The sequence below is a fragment of the Podarcis pityusensis genome (assembly GCF_964106645.2).
Source record: "Podarcis pityusensis genome assembly, chromosome: 2".
Lineage (NCBI taxonomy): Eukaryota > Metazoa > Chordata > Lepidosauria > Squamata > Lacertidae > Podarcis > Podarcis pityusensis.
Window position 1 is genome coordinate 6689952 of NC_138029.1, and position 8648 is coordinate 6698599.

Consider the following 8648-nt stretch of genomic DNA (forward strand, 5'->3'; position numbering starts at 1 on the left):
TGATTTGTTTGGGGGGTGTTTATATGTCTTCCCATTAATCATTGATTCCATGCTTTTCAGTTTATTTCCGGTGCCTCGTTTCACCTTTGAGGGTTGCCTTTATACTTTGCTCCCAAGTTTCCCAGTGTGTGGCATTCACTGGACTAGACAGACTTCTGATCTGCTCCAGCAAGACTCTTGTTATGCTGCTAGTTAGCATATTGCTGACTTTCCAGGGTACACAGCACTTTTAGCCCCAGGCACCAGAAATAGCTGGGAGAGCTCAAGACATTTTGCTGCCTGAGGCAGAGCAGCAAATTGTATCCTCAACCCATTGTCAAGATGCATAGCACCCAAGTCAAGTTATTTTGGCACTCACAGTAGAAAACACCACAATCCCCTCCTCGGCTGTAAAATAAATCAAATAATCAACAATTTGCTGCATTTCTGTGACACGCAAAAATTAGCCGCCTTAGGTGGATGTCTCACTCTGCCTAATGGAAGTGTTGGCTTTGCTTCTAGGTAAGTAGTAAGGCAGGAAGCGGGGGAAAGACTATAGTTGTGAATGTAACAGCATGAACAATACTGCTTGCTCTTGCAGAGAATTAAGCCATTAGTGAGGATGCAGAGAGGCTGAGAAGATATCAGATCATAGAAAAGAAGAAGAAGAGGAGTTTGGATTTGATATCCCGCTTTATCACTACCCGAAGGAGTCTCAAAGCAGCTAACATTCTCCTTTCCCTTCCTCCCCCACAACAAACACTCTGTGAGGTGAGTGGGGCTGAGAGACTTCAAAGAAGTGTGACTGGCCCAAGGTCACCCAGCAGCTGCATGTGGAGGAGCGGAGACGCGAACCCGGTTCCCCAGATTACGAGACTACCACTCTTAACCACTACACCACACTGGCTCTCTAGCCACACTGGCTCTCTAAAGTTGAGAGGCAGCTAACATGGTGCCCAACTTCCAACACCCAAGCTGGCTGGGGCTGATGGGAGCTGGAGTTCAATGGCACCTGGAGAGCATCACATGGTCTTGTGGCTCCCTGTATTCATGGTCTTGCAGCTCCCTGAGTGTCAAAAGGCGTTCCAAATAGGGACCAGTTGGGTGCTTTTCCATGAGTTTCAGCCCAAACCTCCCCGTCTCGTTCCCTGCTGAGAAAATGACCTTCTACTAAATTCATCTCTGGCTGGGCGCCAGGACATATTTCACTCTATTCCCATTCCAGGAACACAGTGAGAGCCGGAAGGCACTGAGGAACAAGAGGCACGAGGAAGACAAATAAAAGTCTTGAGGCAGCCTGCAGCAGGTGCCACATTTGCTTTCTGCGACAGGGAAGCAATGAGCGACATGGCTATGGAGACCCAGCCAGCCTTCACGTCTTCTCTGCAGGGGTGAAGATGGCCTGTGTAGCCAACCAGATGTGGCTGAATAACAGCCCTCATCAGCCCTGGTCAGTATTAATAATAGTCCGGAATGATGGGAGCTGTCATTCAGCGACATAAAAAGGGCTGCAGGTCCTTCATCCCTGTTCTAGGGGTTCAGATAGACCTAGGGTGGGTGGAGTCTGAGCAAGTCAATAGAAAACCTTCTGCCCAGGCTCATAAATAATAGTCACTTACCAGGTTGCCTGTGGCCGCTGCAGGCAGAGAGGGGATGGGTGCATAAACAGGTAAGGGAAATGGGAGGGTGAATGTAGCTGTTTTGATAGATGGCCCAGCAGGGGGAGAGGTTGGATCTGAAATGAGAGGTCCACTTCTCTTGCCCATCTACAATCAGGATGCTCAAATATGTAGGGCTGGCCCCATTTTCAAGGCCTGTATTTTTACTGAAGAACTTTGCATCCCACAAAACATCTTTGTTCACAACCTCCCTGCTTGTTGGAGTCCATTAAGCAGAGATAGGAAAGCTGAGGTTCTCCAGGGGTTGCTGGACTCCACAGGCCAGGCTGGCTGGAGCTGGGAGTCTAACAATGTTTGAAGTGCCACACATTCCTCCTTCTTGCCATTTAAGTTGATTCATTATATTTCACCTTTGAGTCTGAATTTTACACCCCCAAAACAGCTGCAGTTTGTGTTTATTCATGCTTGGTGTGCAACACATCTGTCTGAAGTACCACCACACATTTATGTAACTTGCTTGTTTGTATGCTAGTACAGTGGTACCTTGGTTGTCGAACTTAATCCATTGCGGAAGTCTGTTCGACTCCCAGAACTGTTCAAAAACCAAGGCATGGCTTCCGATTGGCCGCAGGAGCTTCCCCCATTGGACGTTCAGCTTCCAAAAAATGTTCGCAAATAAGAAAACTTCCTTCCAGGTTTGTGGCATTCGGGAGTCAATTTGTTCGGGGCCAAGCCGTTTGACAACCAAGGTGCCACTGTATGTGTGGGGTACAGAAGCCTATTTCATTTCCTACATGATTGACATAATGTTTAAAATGTGCTTCTCTCAAGGCTTCACAATCACATAGTTAATTGCCTTTGATGATTGGTGACGACTGTCTATTGAACAGAGACCCTCTACGGGAATACAAATCATAGCCAGTGAAAGAGAGAGAAGTCTGAGATTTATAGCTGGGTGGCAAAGAAGAGCAACAGGGGCTTTGAGGGCATTCTTCTGCTTTTAGGGGTTTGGTGCCTAATATATAGACTAGCACTGTCGTCTCAGGGTATACGTGCTCCTCAACACTGAATTTGTAGACAAGCATGCTTCTTTAAAGGGACATGGGTGGCGCTGTGGGTTAAACCACAGAGCCTGAGACTTGCCGATCAGAAGGTCGGCGGTTCGAATCCCCACGATGGGGTGAGCACCTGTTGCTCAGTCCCTGCTCCTGCCAACCTAGCAGTTCGAAAGCATGTCAAAGTACAAGTAGATAAATAGGTACCGCTCCGGCAGGAAGGTAATCGGCGTTTCCGTGTGCAGCTCTGGTTCACCAGAAGCAGCTTAGTCATGCTGGCCACATGACCCGGAAGCTGTCTGCGGACAAATGCCGGCTCCCTCGGCCTATAGAGTGAGATGAGCGCGCAACCCCAGAGTTGGTCACGACTGGACCTAATGGTCAGGGGTCCCTTTACCCTTTACCTTTATGCTTCTTTAAAACAGCAACAATTCATGGACCCCAGAACTTTCTCCCTACAAGGACTCTGACCCTGCAAAAGATTGCCATTCAGAATAGTGGGGGCATGATTGATATGACTCTTCGTTCATTCGAGAATGGACAGAGGTACTTCCTCACACCCATGGAGCTTTCTCAAATTGACATAGTCATGTTGGGTGGTGTGAACAGCCTTTAATGACCATGTGCAAAGAATTATACAGCCACACATTAGTGGTCTGGGCATAATTTAGGGTTATGCCCATAAATTTAGGGCTTATCTGATGTATGCTGCAAAGTAGACCCTGGCTACATTTTTTCTTTTGATTTTCCCTCAGGCTCCTGTGCAGATGCCCAGGATTGATCGTGGCATGTTCTGCATGCAGTCCATGTGCTCTGCCACTGAGCTATGGTCTCTCACACACAGGAGAACAGGAGTGCAGAATGGCGGGGCATTCTTGGGGGTGAGGAAAGAGAGAGTTGATGCTTTGCCTAGTTATGTAAATGTGAGGCATACTGGAAAGGTGATGTGTAGTTCTGTCACACCTGTGGTCTAATGCCTGGAGTTTAGAGGAGGATGGGGATAACAATGACAGTAATATAGTTTTTATAGCACTTCCAATACATTATTATTATTTTTACAATTCTTATCTTATTTAGTTTACTATGGATTCAAATTATGATTCATTTATGCATGCTGTAGGGGAGTCAGATTTTTAAACCCAGTTCTACTTCTGTAAATATTGACCTGGAATGGATTTTCCCTTATCTTGAGCCATGGAGGGGTGTGTGTGTGTGTGTGTGTGTGTGTGAGAGAGAGAGAGAGAGAGAGAGAGAGATGTGCACTTGTTATTGTCTATTTCATTTATGAATCACTTCCCATTAGGCATTCTGAAGCGATTTATACTTCTCATTGCAGTCCCTTTGCAAAGGGCGACCTTCCCCTTTGTGCGTGTTCAGCGCTGCCCCCACTTTATGCCTCTTTCCTTTCCCTCCTGCTAGTGCAGTAATGCTGCTCAGTGATATTTTCTGGGGGTGGGAAGCATGACCACAGGTAGGCCTGGCCCACTGCCCAGGCCTCGGACGCTTGGTGACACCAGAGCCTCCTGCTAGCTGTTCCAACCCTGCAATTAGGACAGATCCTAGCTCAACCACAGCCCAAAATTACCACGGGGGCCTCTCGTCTGGGGAGCCCACAGCAGATACGTCACCCAGGGGCCTCAGCAGCTTCCTACAGCTGTGGGGAACAGCATTATTGCTGCAGAAGCGCGGTACCCCACTCCTCCTCGCAGCCAGACCCCCCACCACCACCTTTGCTTCCTAGAAGCGGCCCTGCCAGGTTAAATTGAAATAACAACCACCACCAAGAGCGTCCCTCCTGCTGTGCCCCAAACTGTGCCCAAATTGGGCAACTGGAGTAGGTGCAGGGTGGTGTCTGCGTTCCAGATTGTCCCTGGCTTCCACAGACTGTCATGTTTTAAGCTTGGCTGCTGCTACTGAAAACAAACAGCACAGATCTGGGCCCCACTGGGGGAGCGTTAGGATGAGGTGTCATTTCTGTGGCCAGACGGTTGGGGGCATCCAGATGTGAAACCGCCGTTGGTCTGCATTTTGGGGACAAGTGTCCATGCGAGCAGCTGAGTCAGGGCAAAGGACTCACCAACCCCCCCTCTCACCCCCCCCCCCGACAGGAAACTTGCAAAAATCTGCTTCCCATTTGTGATGGTGGCCAGCTGGCTTCTGAGCTCCCATCCATCATCCTCTTTCTCCCTGAATGGTTGAGGGTTCAAGTCATATGGTGGAGGGAGCCCAAGGCTGGGGGTGGGATGGGAGAAGAAAACAAAAGAGGCAGGGGGCAATGTCCCTTATAACCAGCAAAATACAACCTCAGCTTTTTACCTCGCGTGTGCCAAGGACTCAGATAGGAAAGAATGAATCATACCTATGGCCAACGTAACCAGGGGGGAACAGGATGTGGAAGCAGCCCTGCCCAACTGTGCTCTTGCTGCCTGCTATCCTCTGCTCTTAGCTGCAACAAACTGCATCATCAATATCTTTATTTATTAAATTTCTATACTGCCTCTCATCTTAAGATCACAGAACAGTTTACAATATAAAAACCACAAAAACACATGCCATAACAACAAACAAAATCCACCCACCTACACAGTTTAAAAGACCTGGTTCCTAAAGATATGCAATGAAGGCGCCAAGCAAGCATTCCAGAAGCGGGCAGCCACTACAGAAAAGGCCCGTTCTCTGAATCTCTCACAGAGAAAGCACACAAAGAAGGGCCCCAGAGGATGATCACAGCGTCTGGGTTGGTTCATATGGGGAGAGGTGGTCCTTGAGGTATTGTGGTCATTGTAGGTTTTATAGGTCAAAACCAACACTTTGCATTGGGCCCAGAATCCAGTTGGCAGCCAGTGCAGTCTGGCCATGATTGGTGTAATATGCTCAAACTGTCTTGTCTAGATGACCATCCTGGACACTGACCTTTTGCATCAGCTGGAGTTACTGAACTGTCTTCAGAGGCAGCAATAATTCAACCAGAGCATAGATGACAGAAGTTAGGCTATCCCCGCCCAGATAGGTGTGCAGCCACCAAGGGCAGCTGAGCCTCAAGCGACAGCAAATGATCCAGGCGTTCCCCCAAAGCTACATGCTTGCTACTTCAGAGGAAGTGTAACACCTCAAGAGCAGGCAACCTCCCATCCATCCAGTCTAGGGAACCATCCTGTCACAGTGCCTCAGACTTATCTGGACTGAGCTTCAGTTTGTTGGCTCTCGGTAAAATCAGTTATGATTGATTGGGCCAAAGATATAGGACATAATATACAAATGGAGGATTGGGAAAGACTATGGAAAGAAGGTTTAAGATTCACTGCATGTATAGCTATAAAAGAAAATGTTATGAAAATGATGTATCAGTGGTATGTAACACCGGTGAAACTAGCAAAAATGTATAAGACAAGTAATAAATGTTGGAAATGTAAAGAAAAAGAAGGTACATTTTTTCATATGTGGTGGGAATGTAAGAAGGTAAAATGCTTTTGGGAAAGGATATATAATGAATTGAAGAAAATGTTGAAATATACATTTGTTAAGAAACCAGAAGCATTTTTATTAGGCATTACAGGTAACGAGATAAATAAGAAAGAAAAGAAGTTATTTCTATATGCAGTGACAGCAGCAAGAATATTGATGGCCCAGAAATGGAAACAGGAGGAGCTACCTACGATAGAAGAATGGAGAAGTAAGATGATGGACTATGCAGAATTGGATAGAATGACAGGAAGGATCCGGAACTGACGAGATCAAAGATTCACAGAAGATTGGGAAAAGTTTATTCAATATTTGCAAAAACTGAGTGATAACCAGATTACGTTTGTAAGCTTTAATGAAGCTCTGTGATGAGAAAGAGTCATAATAAGTATTAAAAATGAAATGAAATTTACAGTAATAACAGAAACAACGGGTAGAAATGTGTAAAAAGTGAAAATATGAAGGATTTGCAGACAAATTGGGGGAAGTCAAAAAAGAGAAGTAAGATGTAAACAAGATGTATGCAATGTGTAATTTTGTTTTGTATTTGAAAATTAATAAAAAAAAATATAAAAAATAAGTTTGTTGGCTCTCATCCCGTCCATTACTGAGGCAAGAAGCAGGTCCAGCGCATCCATTGCCTCACCTGCAGATGTAAAGGAGAAGTAGAGTTGTGTGTCGTCAACATATTACTGGCAGTGTACTCCAGATAACACCACTCAGTGGTTTCATGTAGATGTTAAACAGCATAGGGGATAAAACTGAGCCCTGCGGAACTCCACATGGAAGACTCTACGGAGCCAAAGATTATTCCTCAAGCCTCACGCTCTGGAACCAACCATCCAAGTGGGACCAAAACCCACACCTCACTCTCATTCTGAAAATATTGCTTTTTGTGCATATTCTATCATGCACAAAAGCAATCTTGAAATTCCCTTCAAATTGCAGTGCGTTGTCTTCTGTTTATTATCATGAGTCAGCAGAACATTCAGTTCAATCTGTTTTAAGGACTTTGCTCCACCCCACAAGCAGGTACAACCTCTCTTGGTTTCCTGCTGTCAAACTACAAAAAAGGTTCTGCTGGACCCAGCAGGGAGTGACCCTGAAGAGTCACCACCACTCAGGTCTCAGCATAGATGCAGGGTCTTGGAAATCGCTTCCAGCTCTTTTTCCTGGTAAGTAGAAGAGACAGCCCTGTACTACAAGAAAGGTATGGAAAAGAGCAGCCATGTCCTGGAAGAAGACTGTGTTGCTAAAAGAAGTGTATGGATGTTCTATGCATGACCTCTGCATCTTTATATGGTTGCGGCAGCAGTGTGCGTATACACACATGCTTGCACACCTGTGAATATATAGACAAAGCTTGAATGCAAATTCAGGAGTGGTCATGAAATGATGGGGATGGCCAACCGATTAAAGAATTTTTGCAGCCCAGTCCTATTGATTGCTTACTCTTGCCAAGTTAAATACAACTGTCTCAAGTAATTGCGCATAATGCTGAACCTGAGCATGATCCCTGCACCTGTTTTTGAATGGGGATAAGGCAGATGTAAAAGACAAATGCAATGGGACATCTGCCTTGAGGACTGAGATACTGTACTGTAATCAAAGGTGGCATGCGTGCTCAGAAAACAATGACATGTTTTACAGTTGAACCCAAGTTCTAAGTTTCCAACAGGACTAGGAGCTTGGAAGGCTCCCCACTGTGCTTCTCTTCTTAATCACCTACTTAAACCTATTAAAGGAGACTATAAAGGGTTGTGTACGTGTGCTTATATGTGGGTCAGCAGGAGGTGGGAAATGAGAAAAACGGCTCTGTGTGTGATGTCAGGCTCTGCATGGTGAAGATGCATGCTTGTGGATGTGTGTCCCAAGCATGCATGCTGCTAACACATAACTTCATGTCATTCCCCTTAGACTGAACATTGTGGCCTTCCCTCACACTCCTTGCCCACAGGCCGCAAACGCCACAGGTCCTGGCACAGCACAGACCACCCAGTAATTGGAAGAGAGGTGGGTGGGCAGGTTGCCCGAAGCCTCCCCCACCTCGGAAGCTTTGCCGTCATCCTCGTGGCTTTGGCACCGGGCTGAGCAGCCTCGACCTCCCTGCTCACTTGTAGGGCTGCTTGGGGAGGGAATCTAATGGGAAGGGGTGTGTGTAGCCAGTTGGGATGGCTGAGTCTAGCCAAGGCCTCCACCTCAGTACTTCTTGGGTTGGCAGCCCTGCTGTCTGTGGCTGGGTCACGGGGGGAACAGGAAGTCTCTCCACCCGGCCTTCTAGGTCACCATAGCAACTCAAGACATGTGCTACCTGACCATGCTGGTTCCCTCCTCTGCTCTGCAGCCGGTGAAGTCTGGCTGAAAGGGTCTCGGGGGGAATAGTTGCACTTTCAGCCAAGCAGCAAGCCCCTTACACCCATTCGAGAATCTCCCTCGGATAGCTTTCCTGACCTCCTTCTTTCCTGGCGAGGAAGGGGGCACCATTTTGGGGTTCATCTCTGGTGATGAAATGTCTGGGACTGGCAATGGTTTT